At 41.6% G+C, this 14,700-nt stretch overlaps 1 long non-coding RNA gene and 1 pseudogene across 1 annotated transcript; both read left to right on the top strand.

The window, feature by feature from the left end:
- The first annotated feature begins 7,155 nt into the window (after positions 1-7,155).
- LOC122128530 lies at positions 7,156-11,988 on the top strand. The gene is made up of 3 exons (XR_006151578.1): positions 7,156-7,281; positions 9,722-9,809; positions 11,635-11,988. It is a non-coding gene; the product is annotated as an uncharacterized LOC122128530 (long non-coding RNA).
- Positions 11,989-12,202: 214 nt separating this feature from the next.
- Positions 12,203-14,218, top strand: LOC105893692 (annotated as a pseudogene).
- The last annotated feature ends 482 nt before the right edge of the window (positions 14,219-14,700 follow it).

Genomic DNA, 14,700 nt, shown 5'->3' with positions numbered 1-14,700 from the left:
GCTCAGGACTGCCATCTTGTGTTTGCTGTTATGTGTGATTCAAAACTAAAACTATAAAAGTGTAACTTTAAGCGAGTTAAATCAGTTGACTCTGTTTATTATTATTATTATTATTATTGTTGTTGTTGTTAAAAATAATTATTATAACAACAATGATAATAATAACAGCACTAATAATAATAATAATATTCTTGATTTTGTTTAATGTTTGTTTTCTTTTCTTAATATGGGTTCCTCCCTCGTCACCATAGCCACAGGTCTGTACATATGGGCCACCGTACACATTAAAGAGATTCAAAATTAAATCAGGAGATGATGTGAAATCTTGACGTTCGTGTCATTGCTTTTTAAGAATATGAAAATAATCGTAGGCTACTTGGCAATCACCGTGGAAATGATCTTTTATTTGAAATTGTTTATTTCCATAATCATCTTTTACAATGACAAACAACCGCTTCAGCGTGGCTTCCGAACTTGTCCTAATAACTTGTATTATCATATGGCAACGACAGTACGAGCGTTCTGATTGGCTAATACGTAGTCATGCCAGGAGTCATGCACTCCTCACTGTCCTCACCGGTCAATACGGACCCGAACTGCCCTCTGACGACATTTTCAAAATGAGCAAATGCGATTAGTCTGAGTTTTAATATCCAGACGAAAATGAAAACATCAACAGCCAGGATGAAATTCAGAAGAAGCGAAGATTTGTTATTGAAAGTGATGATGAAGAAAACTATCATGTGAAAACTACCACTATGAAAACTATCACTATGAAAAACTATAGTGTGAATAACTTGTGTTGTTACTTTACTGTAAATTAAAGCCATTTTAGCTGAGCCATTTTCTATTGATCATTGTAACTTGAAGTTAGCAAGTAATTGGTTGCTACGCAACACCTGAAACACATTGGCCGTGTCTATTATCGCCTACTTGCGCACTTCAAACACTGACTTTCAGTACTTAGGGCATTCACACTGACAGAAACAGCAGAATTCAGGGCACTGAAAGTACCCGGATTGCGCACTGAAAACGGTCCAAAAATGCAGTGTGAAACGAGTAAACGGGCGCCATCTTGGCTACGTGGCGGAAGAGGAGGAGCCCAGATTTATGGGTAAATGGCTCGCACATTTGCGTCCGTCAGTGTTCCATTTGAGACAACACTAATCAGCTACGGAGTGCACTACAGATGTAAGTGCGTAGTGCGCAGTACGCACTGTATTGCAGTGTACTTCGTAAAGTAGGCGGTAATAGACACGGCCCACAGCTGAACATAACGACCTGTTTTATATTTACAATTAACATTTATTTTCATTTACAACATGAAAGGAGCGAAAAATGCCATATAATAAACAACTTACTAACCTCGACCGTTTGGTCATGCCGGGAAATATCAAATTGAGGCTTTAACGTATCGATAGCAAGGTTGATATGCCAAAGCCGAAGTTTGATATTTCCCGGCATGACCTCACTCTCGGTTAGTAAGTAGTTAATATAACGCTCAACACGTAACAATGTCAGCATGAAATAAGAACCACGAACGTTCTAAAATATGATCAGATTGCTTTTGCATCGGACTGCGAAGGTAATAATGAAATTTATTCGGAACTTAATTGATTTCTATTTCCTATTGACTACACAGCCTAGTTCGATATTTAACAAAAGTATGTTTGTAAGTAGTTGTACAATACAATGTTTATTGTTTATTTAAGTTATTTTATTTGGGTTGCACTTTTGTGAGTGCTTCCTGAGATCACATGAAATGATATGATATTTTTTTATTGCAAACAGCTGAGAAATTGTATATTTTGCCAATAAACCTAATGTGCAATGGGGGGTGAATAATTTTGATTGCAACTGTATATATATACACACACACACACTTCTTTCATCTATCTCATTCGTTGGGTATGTTGACATGTTGTGAAACTCTTGTCACTTCTCTACTTCATGCTTCCTCCCCTCCCCCAGGTGTGGCCTCTCTGTCACCCCCCCCCCTCCCCCCCACTAAACGTATGTATCTATCCTACCCCCCACTAACAGTATGTATCTATTCTGCCCCGCCTCCAGGTGTGGTCTCTGCCCTGAAGGCGGCCACTCAGAGCCAGAGCTGCCATGTTGGCTCCGCCTCCTGCTTCAGTGTGCCCTCAGTGTCTCACTCCTCCCCCTACGGCAGCTGCAGCTCTGGGCGCCCCCTGCTGGACCAGTCGTGCATCACCTCTGGATACTCTTCCTCAGAGGAGTGCGAGGCCGTCCTGGCCCCCACCTGGAGGAAGAGGAGCATGCTTCTGAGCAGGAGCCAGCACACTAGTGAGTGTGTGTGGGTGTGTGTGTTGTGTGTGTGTGTGTGTTTGTGTGTGTGTGTGTGTGTGTTTGTGTGTGTGTGTTTGTGTGTGTGTGTGTTTGTGTTTGTGTGTGTGTGTGTGTGTGTGAGTGTGTTGGTGTGTTTGTGTGTGTGTGTGTGTGTGTGTGTGTGTGTGTGTGTGTGTGTGTAGTCATATATCTAAGTATTAATCAACTCTCTTAATTTCAGGTTCCTCAAGGATGCTCTCTGGTGATGCTGAGCTTGTGGAGACAAGCTTCACACAAGGTAGTCCATCTCAGTTAGACAAAACCTCACTGTAACAACATGCAGCATGACAACAGTCACCATAACAACACTCTCTATGACAACACTCACCATAGTAACATCTCTCCATACCATCACCATCTATCCACCATAACAACACGCAGCATGACAACACCACTGCCCATCCTCTAACTGTGTGCTCCCTTGGTGTGTGTGTGTGTGTGTGTTGTCTCAGTGCTGTTCGCTGGTCTCGCCCTGCTCTGCTGTAGCCTCTTTGGCCTCCTCAGGGATGCGCTGCTTCTCAGCAGGTATGGCCCTTCATCACACACCCAAACAGCAAAGCCCATGTTTATAAAACACCCTGTTTATTGTGCTGTGCATGTATGAAGGTTTATAAAACACCCTGTTTAATGTGCTGTGCATGTATGAAGGTTTATAAAACACACTGTTTAATGTGCTGTGCATTTATGAAGGTTTATAAAACACACTGTTTATTGTGCTGTGCATGTATGAAGGTTTATAAAACACACTGTTTAATGTGCTGTGCATGTATGAATGTTTGTAAAACACACTTTTGAATCTGCTGTGCATGTATGAATGTTTATAAGACACACTTTTTAATCTGCTGTGCAAGTATGAATATTTATAGACACGCTGTTTAATCTGAATGTTCATAGGACCTGCTGTCTGCTCAGTCTGGTATGGCAGTCACGTAAGACAAGTTGTTTAATCTGCTGGATGAATGCATGTAGTGAATCTAAAATACCATATTCCTTTGTCCATTACTCGTACCCAGCACTTGAGGAAGCCTGCACTGACTGTTTTGACTTTGACTCTGTTTGCTACTGGTGAGTCCCTGATTATGCAGAGAGCATCTTATAGTTTTACCAGCAGTTTGGGTCTGTGTCTGAAGAGATATACTATAGAATGCTACCAAATCCATCTATACCAAGACAGTATATTCCATTAGCCTGTGGATGTGCCTCGAGCTGCTGGCTAACGTGTGTGTGTGTTTGTGTGTGTGTGCGTGTGTCTGTGCGTGTGTGTGTGTCAAGGTTATTATAGTTAACGAAAACTAACGAAAAAACGAAAACGAGGTGTGATTTTTTTTTTCGTTAACTGAAATAAAAATAAAAACGAGGCTTTATAAAAAAACGATAACTAACTGAAACTTTATTGTGTCTTTACAAAACTAACTAAAATAAAATAGAATTATAGAGAAAATGTCCTTAGTTTTCGTCTTTGTCAATGTATTTCATAAATGTCAATGTATTTCATACATAGCCTTTTAGTCTATCTTCCGCCGTACCACTTTTAGTACACGCCCCTCACCTGGTTTCATGGCGGCAAAAGTCGGGAGAAAGCGACAGAGTCTTATTTGGGATTACCTGGAAGGCTGGAACAGTAACGTGCGGTGAGGTTCGTGGCTGGTGAGGCACTGACTCAGAGTCAGATTTACAAATATATAAAACCCAATACAGTAGCTTAAATCACTATTCAATTGGCAGCTTGCACATTGACTAGGCTACTGGTTGTTTTTCATACCAGCATTCTTTACACACACATAGGTAAGGTAGCTACATACAGTTGGCAGCTGCTAGCTTGTGATGAACTCGTGTTAATATGTGTGATTATGCACTCGTGAATATGAACTCTTAAGAAGTTGCACAGGCCCCCTGAGGGTCTCCGCTGTACGTCCAAAATCAAATCTATTCTTGAGGTTCAAAATATTTACAAAGCAATTTGGCTTTGGATGTGAGAAGTCGATCGAGTTATCTTCTGTCCCGTGGTTTGAATCATACCTTTTAGCTACGGCATTGATCTCCCATTATTGATCAATTCACGTTTTGATTGAAAGTCCAGTTATGAGAAATGTTTTAGCTTAGCTATAGAATCTTCTATTTTCGTAGTCAAGGTAAAATATAAGAGAGTAACGGCAGAACAAGCATTAACCCAACCGGTGGCCTCTCGCATGCTCCCTTCATTGAAGCAGAGATACTGTTTGCCTCCTCTCCGTGCTTTTTCACTGCGGCTTTACGTCAGATCAGCAAAACTAAATAGGTTTTACGCATGCGCTTAACCCAGTTTGTGAGGGATTGCGCAATCTGAGATAAGGCACAGCTCGTCGCTGCCTCACCGTCTCCTGTCTGTTTGAGCAGGACATGCGCAAATTCTGACTGACACACGTCTGACACATATCTTTCATAGTTGTCTTTGGTGGATGGCTGTTCATCTGTCCTAAGTGAATACTTTTTTTTTAAATGGTATGTTTGGTGAGTTTTTATTACATATTATTTATTGTAGCTTGTATCTTCTATTCATTTTGAGCATTTTGTTTTGCAAGCAAAACAATTAAGCTTCCCTGAACTGCCCCCCCCCCCCCCCCTGGTCTGTTGCATTCCGCAGTAAAGACTAAAACTAATACTGAAACTAATAAAAACTAAACTCAAACTAAGCATTTTCCAAAAATAGAAACTAAACTAAACTAGCAAACCCGCTTTGAAAACTAATTAAAACTAAACTGAAATTGAAAACAAAAAGTCAAAACGAAATAAAAATAAAAACTAGTGAAAAATGCAAAACTATAATAACCTTGGTGTGTGTGCGTGTGTGTCTGTGTGTCTGTGCGTGTGTGTGTGTGTGTGTGTGTGTGTGCGTGTGTGCGTGTGTGTCTGTGTGTGTGTGCGTGCGTGTGTGTCTGCATCCATCTCCTCCTCCAGGGCCTGAGTGGCTTTGATGAGCAGGAGGAAGGGAAGTTCCTGGGTAGATTCACATATAACTCTGATAGCGAGCCCATCCAGACCTTTGAGCTACCGGTGAGACATTATCAGAAGCCTTTAAACTTTGTTCCATCTTCATGCCTTAAAACAGCGCCATCTTCACTTCAATGGGCGGAAACAAACTGAATTGTTGTTTGAAACATGTCCCACTACTCCAGAAGAAGTGACTACTTTTGAAAGGTAGTCTGTAGAACGCATTTCAGCCAGAATAATAATTTCTACCACTTCACCAGCAGGGGGCGAACTGCCTGAGGTGAACCCTACACTGCCTCAGCGTTCAGAAGGAAAGTGGAAGTTGTTCTGCAGCTGTTGATATCGAACCCAGCTTCCTCTCGCACAACGCGGAACTTAGTGTCGGCTGTCGGTAGGAAAACTGTATGATCAGGGAAAGTGTATTAAAACCGGATGTCGTCACTTTAAGCCGGTCTCTGGTTGGATAAAGCTTTTCAGCAGAAATGGACAAGGACCTTTGATTTATTCTGTAGGAACCATGCCGATGCCTGACTTTTAATATTGTGTGACGTTGTTGAAGTTCAAGTTCAACATTAATAGCGATTGAATTACCCTTGTGTCGTGTAATCGCTAGCGGTAAATAAACGTTAATAACTTGAATGACTGATTAAGGATATATGTTACACATCACAAACACATGTAATCGATGGGTTTTGGGGGAAATGAGGTAATTGGTTAGCTTAAATTGCAGTATCTTAGGCGAGCTAATTGACCTGGCTAGCTATAGCGGAATTAACAGTGCTAGCTTTGTGTTTGGTCATATAGCTTCGTAAAAGTTCGGTTAACAAGTCACTTGTGTGTTTAGTTGTATGACTTCGTAAAAGTTCGGTTAACAAGTCAATTGAGCATTAAGCCACCTGACTATAATGGGTCTATTCATATTAGCATGCTAACGTTAGACTTATTAGCAGCGAGGCTAGCTAGCTACTATGTGTTCCAATGGATTGTTGGTCTAAGCGTTAGCTTCAGTTAAGTCCTACAATAGGACAATACTCTGCAACATTCGTGTACCACATGGACAACTAACCGAGTCAATGTAGACATAGGTTAACAAGTCACTTGTGTGTTTAGTTGTATGACTTCGTAAAAGTTCGGTTAACAAGTCAATTGAGCATTAAGCCACCTGACTATAATGGGTCTATTCATATTAGCATGCTAACGTTAGACTTATTAGCAGCGAGGCTAGCTAGCTACTATGTGTTCCAATGGATTGTTGGTCTAAGCGTTAGCTTCAGTTAAGTCCTACAATAGGACAATACTCTGCAACATTCGTGTACCACATGGACAACTAACCGAGTCAATGTAGACATAGGTTAACAAGTCACTTGTGTGTTTAGTTGTATGACTTCGTAAAAGTTCGGTTAACAAGTCAATTGAGCATTAAGCCACCTGACTATAATGGGTCTATTCATATTAGCATGCTAACGTTAGACTTATTAGCAGCGAGGCTAGCTAGCTACTATGTGTTCCAATGGATTGTTGGTCTAAGCGTTAGCTTCAGTTAAGACCTACGTGTACCACATGAACAACTAAACGAGTCAATGTAGACATATAAAAAGTTGTGTAGATAGCTTTATTCACATAAGCCGTATAACTTCACAAAAATAATAATAATTTAAAGAAAACCGATCGTTTGCATGCCAGGCGATCAACACAACTTCTCAACTAAAAAGTAAAGGTCCTTGTCCATTTCTGCTGAAAAGCTTTATCCAACCAGAGACCGGCTTAAAGTGACGACATCCGGTTTTAATACACTTTCCCTGATCATACAGTTTTCCTACCGACATCGGCGGGTCTCGTCTTGTCCCCTCTCCGTTCACTCGACGCGCGATGAAGAGAAGCAGTGGGTGAGACTCCCAGCCTCCCTGCAGAGCAGTAAGACATCTGCGGGCATCTCCACACGGATACAAACACCATCAGGTGGGCAAAGAACTTCGACCCGGCAGAGTTGATGTAATGTTATCACAAAACTCGGCTATTTCCGGGTAAGAATGAAACCGATGCAACGACAGTTAGGGCGTAGGCTATCCTATGACAGTTCCCTACCTTTCACATTTTTTTTTAAAGCGCACAGTTGGTTTGTTTAGACAGCGGTAGTAGTAGGCTACCGTTTTTTTTGTTTCTGTTTGGAAGGAGAATAGCCTATAGGTCAAGGAGTCCGTCAGGGACTTCCTCCAGTAGCCTATGAGTTCACAAAGCTAGACGTAGGCCTACCGCTGCGGTGCGTAATACCGCCGCATTTAGTGAGAAAATGAGCAAGAATGAAATTAAATAAGATATTTTCCGTTCGAAGAAAAATGTGTTATGTCAAATGATAGTGTTCCTGATAACAATAGACTTAAATGTTAATTTGTTTGCTTATTCTGAGTGAAAGTTTAAGGAACTACATGTGTGAATGTGGTGGCTGTGCACTGATAGGGTGAGTTACTTCCTGTGAGTTACGTTCTGCGACCTATCTAATGGATAAGGATGAGTGTAACATATATAATCTTCTGCTAAATGTGAGCGTTTTGTGAAATTACATATGTATATAAGAAACCATATGAGCTTCATAGCATGAATGAGTTTTGAGAAGTATGTATGTATAAATATAGGAGTATTTGTTTAAGCCAAGAATATGTTTGAAAACAATGCTAAATGTAGAGTATCGGAAGTTCTAGCAGGATATACATAGGGTGTAGGCGCAGATTGTTGCAGATTGCAACCAAACCAATATAGCCCTCAACCCTCCGTTTTCAAGCATGTATTAGGGAATTAGTAGCGACAACAAACACCCCAACAACAACAGCAAAAAAGAATAAAGATTTATTGTTGATTAAACTGAGTTTTCCTCTGTTCAGTGTTCAGTGTTCAGACCAGATATGCACTTTGACATGCATTTAATATGGATTGCTGCTTTGAAAGTACACAGTTGGCTTATTTTACTACTGCTGTTCAAAATCAATTAGTTCTCCACCCCTCAAATTTAACTGAACAGAAAACGACAGCAAAAGCCAATATTAGTGAGAAGCAACACCTGTCAGATGTAAGGTAAAAATAAAGGAGATAAAGATATTTGAATTGTTTCAAAATCAGGGAATATGTACGTCACCATGATATTGAATATTTGGACATTTTACAATACAATCTGAATCTTTAATCTACATTAAAGTTTAATTCAGATCCATCAATATCATGCACATCCAAGTGAATTTAATTATATGTAAACAAAGCTGTATTTACAAAAATGCAGATGCTACTGTGACTGCATGCATATGAAAGTGTTTCATTTCAACAAACATCCATCCAAAACAATGACAAATTGATGTATTTCCAGTAAATTCAATATAGTAGCCCTTGTTCTGCATTGATCAGTACTTCCTCTAATGAAATGCATAGCAGCTTTTCTATGTGCTCAGACTCAGTTAAATGTTCCCTGTTTAGAACCTACATAACACCATTGTACACTGCTCAGTTGTGGTCTAAGTACAGGAAAAGGAGTATACAGAGACTGAAAGTAGCTTACAATGATGGTTTTAGATTGCTGCTTCATGTGCCTAGGTGGCATAGTGCTAGTCAGTTGTTTGTGTCTAAGCACGTACCAACCTGTGAGGCGCTCTTGAGACAATTGATGTATGGTTTCATGTGTCGATTGGACCAATCTGAGAACTGTATAGTAGAGGCTCTGGTCAACCCTCTAAAGAGCTGCTATCGATTTACTTCGACATTAAGACGACATTGGCACAAAAGTCTTCATACTTTTTAATGAACTGTATTATGTATGTTGTATTTTCTTGTTTTTCTCTCTTTTTTATAGTTGTATGTCTGTTATTTTATATGGAACTTGGCGTCTGAAATAAAGATTTATATATATCAGAATTATCTTAGGGAAACAGACCCCCGGGACTTGGGGTAGCCACAACTGTACACAACTTTAATTTACTTGCTCTATTTGTCTTTAATACAAGCAGGTTTGAGTCTCTGTGAGCTAATGCCTTTGAATAATGCTAATGTTAACCTAATTTTACGTCAATGAGTTGTGCCCCAATTAAGGGCTTGATCACTGCTTATATGAATATTTTAACAATAAATTAACTTTTAAAGTTTTGTATACAGCAAATCAATGATGTGTATATAACACAAATAATTCACACTTCTTAATCAAAGGTGTGTCTGCGGCTCTGGCAACGTGTTGTTGATATTTGAGCTCAACAGCCAATCAAGTTACACCCCTCCCTTTCATGCTCCTGAAGCAACGTGTTGATTGGCTGTAATTGTGTATGTCTCGGTCCGAGCCACGTCTGTTTCTGATTTCAGAGCCAGGACTCCTTTTATTAATTAATTTATTTATTTATTTATTTGTGTGTGTGTGTGTTTACAGACGTGATGGACTCTGATGAACCAGATGTGAAGAAGAAGAAGAGGAGCGGAGCCTCTGAAGGGGGCGTGTCTACATGTGACTCTGACAGGTCGGTAAATCATTTAGTTTGGAAAGCAGTACGTGCCAAAAACAACCAGTTAAGCCCAGTGACCCACTACCTCATCAGCTGTTTGACCAGCTTGAGAATTGCTGTTTAGATCAAGCATACATGTTGATCCAGATGGACACCTTGAGGTTGAGGTTGCCTTCCGACATCAGCCAGCAATCTCCAATCCTACGGTACCCTTAGCCATTTCCTAACTGCCCTATTCATGACTTTGGCAAATTTCTCCAGCTCTGAAATTGCAACTTCATACAGTCAAAGGCCAGCTTACGCATGACAAAAGTCCAAACTGCAAGCACCACATATTCAGTTTACCAGTCAAGAGGGTCTTATCAGTAATACTGCTAGCCTTAACTATGAATTTTCTATGGTCTGAAACCTGTCCTCGGTCACTCAGTGTGGAATTGTACCACCTGCCTAAACTCTCCACTGGTTTTTCCACAAGAGAAGGAATCACCTCACCATCAATATAAAACCTCTCTTCCACCACTTTTCACTTACTGATAGAAACACTTTAACATTGATGCAATTCCATTCCTTGACCCAGAGGACATCAGTGGTGGTCCATGGAGCATCTATGCTAGACTCTCAGTACAGTATAATTCCTGTTAGTAAACATTATGCTTTTCCAATCAAAAGCTAAATACTTGTCAAAGTTAAGCCAATCAAATATTCTGCTCACTTGTTGCCGGGAAACATTTCAAGACAATGGTGGCTTGTGTGCTCATGTGTGTGTGTCCGTGTGTGTGTGCGTCTGAGACCCTGTTTACAACTCTTCAGAAGGTTTCACCTGTCTGCATCCCCTATACCGAGACCCCTCTATGAATACTCGACTGTCTTTGTCAGCCTGCACCTGCAGATACGAACTGCACTCGTCTCTGCACGTAGGCCTTCTCTGCCTGACCTTACTTGACACTCGTTTCAGCAAAGTTGCTCCATGTTCACCACACCACTGTATCACTGTATCATTATATTTTTCTACCTAATGCACTCCTAGCTTCTTTTTTTTTTCGTTTTAGGAGCTCCGTCCTCCTCTACGTAGCCAGTCTAATCTTTGCCTCTGCCTGCAGTAGACTGATAACTCTCCGTTCATCATCTGCTTGTTTCCATTGCTTCTTCCTTTCTCAAATCAGCCTCTCTATCTCAACCTTGTCTTGACCTTGCTTCTCCTTTCTTTCTGACAAACTCCATATCTTTCCATGCCATAATTATAGATTACCTCACCCTTCCAATTCAATTCATACTCTGCTGTATCCTTCAAAACTTCTAAAATTCCTTTTAAAACAACATTGATTCAATTCCATTCCTTGACTTCAGAGGACCCTGGCTATCTAACCTTTGGTTTCTGCCCATTACATGTTTCCTTCTTAGTCTGCTTGGTTTGTCTTTGCTGTTCACCAGCTGCATGATGCCTGCCAACCTGAAGAGCTTTCTTCTTATTCCCCAAAATGGCCGTAAAGGTGTGCATCCCCTTTCTTGTAGTCAAGCCATGCCAAAGTCCAAAGCCATGTGGTCTGCCTGTGAGTCATCTTCCACCCCTGCCCTCGCTGACTCTAGGGTTATTGTTTTGGTTTGTTCTTCTGTTCTTAGTTGGGTGCATCTACTTGGCTCTATCAGCCACAGATGCTGCTGCTACAGGTTGCTAGCCCAAAGCAGCCCCAGTGGGGTCTATTCCCTCCTGACAGCTGTATTTATGTATTTTGTATATGTATTTTGTATTGTTTGTGTGTGTGTGTGGGTGTAGTGACCAGGATAGTCTCTCTGAGGGAGGTGTGAGAATACTCACTTTAGGGTTATGTTGTGTTAACAGCGTCCAGCAGGGGGCATCAGACACACAGTCCAAGAGGACGGACGAGACAGAGAGGGACTCTGCTGCAGAACACAGGTGAGATCATGGATGACATTCTGTCAGGCAGTCACCAAAATCCTCTTCAAACCACCTTTGATTCTGTTTATGTCAGTAACGTTCTAGAACCCTCTTTACGCTGTTATATGTATTTTCCCTAGTGGCTCTTCTGAACTGAGCATTGATTGTTGCTTTAGTACTAGTTATGATGTGATTTATTTTGTTCCTGTGAAGGAACCCTACTGTGTTGTAACAATGAGTATATGAGCTCTTCTGAACTGAGCATTGATTGTTCCTGTAGAATTAGTTATGATGTGATTGATTTTGTTCATGTGAAGGAACCATACTGTGTCCTAACGATGAGTATATGAGTGAAATAAACGTAATTGTTTGTCAGTCACCTGCAAACTGACCCTCCATGTCTGTCAGTGTCTATTACAGTCTAGAACCCCCCTGCATATTCACATTGTGATCATATTGAAAAACCCCACTGTGTCTGTTCAGTGTGTTTATGAGAGAACATTACTACATTATGGTGTCATGAGCTTTAGTCCGCTCTAATAGATGTGAAGCTAATATATTACAACATAGACATTCTGAATCTTGTAGGAATATTGTCATGATATTTTGTTGACATTATTCCTTAAAGGTGTCCTGTGGTGATGTTCATCTGTAAGCGTTGTGTGATTCTGTCATTGATCTAGATGGACACCAGCAGAGGCAGAGGTCCATGAGAAACTCAGATCCACTCTGAAGAGGAAATTTCAGCATCTGGCTGAGGGAGTACCAAATCAGGGAGACACCAAACTCCTCCATGAGATCTACACAGATCTCTACATCACAGAGGGGGGAAGAGGAGGGGTCAATAATGAACATGAGGTCAGACAGATAGAGATAGCATCCTGGATAGAAGCAGCACAAGGCAGACCAGTCAAATGCAGTGACATCTTTAAACCCTTATCTGGACAAGACAAACACATCAGAACAGTGCTTACAGAGGGAGTGGCTGGCATTGGAAAAACAATCTCTGTGCAGAAGTTCATTCTAGACTGGGCTGAAGGAAAAGCCAATCAGGATGTCTACTTAATATTTCCTCTTCCTTTCCGAGAGCTGAACCTGATGAAGGAGAAGAAAATCAGTCTGGCGGAGCTACTTCAACACTTTCACCCAGAAATAAAAAATCAAGCAATCTTCAGCAGTTCAGAGCACATGTTTATCTTTGATGGTCTTGATGAGTGTCGACTTCCTCTAGATTTCCACTCCAACCCAAGGTGTTGTGATGTGACAGAGCCAGCCTCAGTGGACGTGCTGCTGACAAACCTCATCAAGGGGAATCTGCTTCCCTCTGCTCGCCTCTGGATCACCACCCGACCAGCAGCAGCTCATCTGATCCCTCCTGAGTGTGTGGACCAGCTGACTGAAATAAGAGGATTCAATAACCCACAGAAAGAGGAGTACTTTGGGAAGAGAATCAGTGATGAGAATTTGGCTAACAGAACCATCACACACCTGAAAGTCATCCAGGAGCCTCTACATCATGTGCCACATTCCAGTCTTCTGCTGGATTACTGCCACTGTTGTAGAGAGAACTTCAGATGAATCGGGGAGTCTACAAATGCCAAGGACTCTAACTCAAATGTACACACACTTCCTGATCATTCAGACAAGCATGAAAAAGCACAAGTACACAGGGAGAAAAGAGACAGATGAAGAGATTATTTTCAAACTGGGGAAACTGGCTTTCCAACAACTGGAGAAGGGCAATCTGATCTTCTATGAGGAAGACCTGAGAGAGTGTGGCATAGATGTCACAGAAGCTTCAGTGTACTCAGGAGTGTGTTCTCAGATCTTCAGAGAGGAGGCTGGGCTGTACCAGGGGAAGGTGTTCAGCTTTGTGCATCTGAGCATTCAGGAGTTTCTTGCAGCTTTATATGTGTTCCTCTGCTTCAGCAACACAGAGAGAAGCATGCCTGACCAACAGCAAACCTCTCCGCTCTCTGCTCTGTTCAGAGCTTCAACACTTCATGACCTACACACGACTGCAGTGGATCTGGCCTTACAGAGTGAGAACGGACACCTGGACCTTTTCCTCCGCTTCCTTCTTGGCCTCTCTCTGGAGTCCAATCAGAATCTCCTAAGGCACCTACTGCCACAGATAAGAAGCCAATCACAGAGCCCAGAGCAAACAGTCCAGTATGTCAAGGAGAAGATCAGAGATGAGGAGAAGATCAGAAATGAGAAGAAGATCATATTACATAATACTTCAGACAGAAGTGTTAACCTGTTCTACTGTCTGAATGAGTTGAATCACCATGCTGTAGTAGAGGTCATTGACAGGAGCTCAGGAACTCTGTCTGTAGTCATGCTCTTACCAGGAGAGTGGAAGACTGGTAGGTTTAAGTTTGAGATTTCAGAAGAGCACCTGGATGAGTTTGATCTGCAGAAGTACATAAAGACACCAGAGAAAGATCTGACTGAACTCCTCAGTCCAGATGAAGTTCTTGAGAGGCTGGTGCCAGTGGTCACAGCATCCACATCAGCTGAGTAAGTACATTGCTGAGAGAGGTAGAGTGACAGTGACAGAGTCTGTGTGTGTGTTTGTTTGTTTGTGTGTGTGTGTGTGTGTGTGTGTGTGTGTGTGTGTGTGTGTGTGTGTGCGCGTGTGCGTGTGTGTGCGTGTTAGCTTTTTTTACCAAGGTGTCAAATAATGCCTGGCTCTTTTGCTGTTGATGCTGAGAAAACATTAGAAGGTGTGTGTGCACGGTGGGGGTGGGTGAGGGGGGGGTATTAGCTGAGGAAGGGGTGTGTGGCAGTCATGTGTAAGGGGTGAGTGAGTGTGTGTCTGTGTGTGTCATATGTAAGGGGTGTGTGTGAAAGAGTGCTGTTCCTGGCGAATCTTTGATGAAACGTGAAATTGTTTCCTCGGTTCAAGTTAGCTGGTAGTGAGTAAGAGAACTCGGAAAGGCGGCTTAGTGAAATAATCCGTTTATTCCAACAAAGTTTTAGCCTCAGAATTTGTCATAGTTATCT

This window comes from Clupea harengus, chromosome 23 (genome assembly GCF_900700415.2).
Source record: "Clupea harengus chromosome 23, Ch_v2.0.2, whole genome shotgun sequence".
NCBI lineage: Eukaryota > Metazoa > Chordata > Actinopteri > Clupeiformes > Clupeidae > Clupea > Clupea harengus.
The sequence above is the reverse complement of the archived record's forward strand: the minus strand, read 5'-3'. Positions and strand labels throughout refer to the sequence as shown.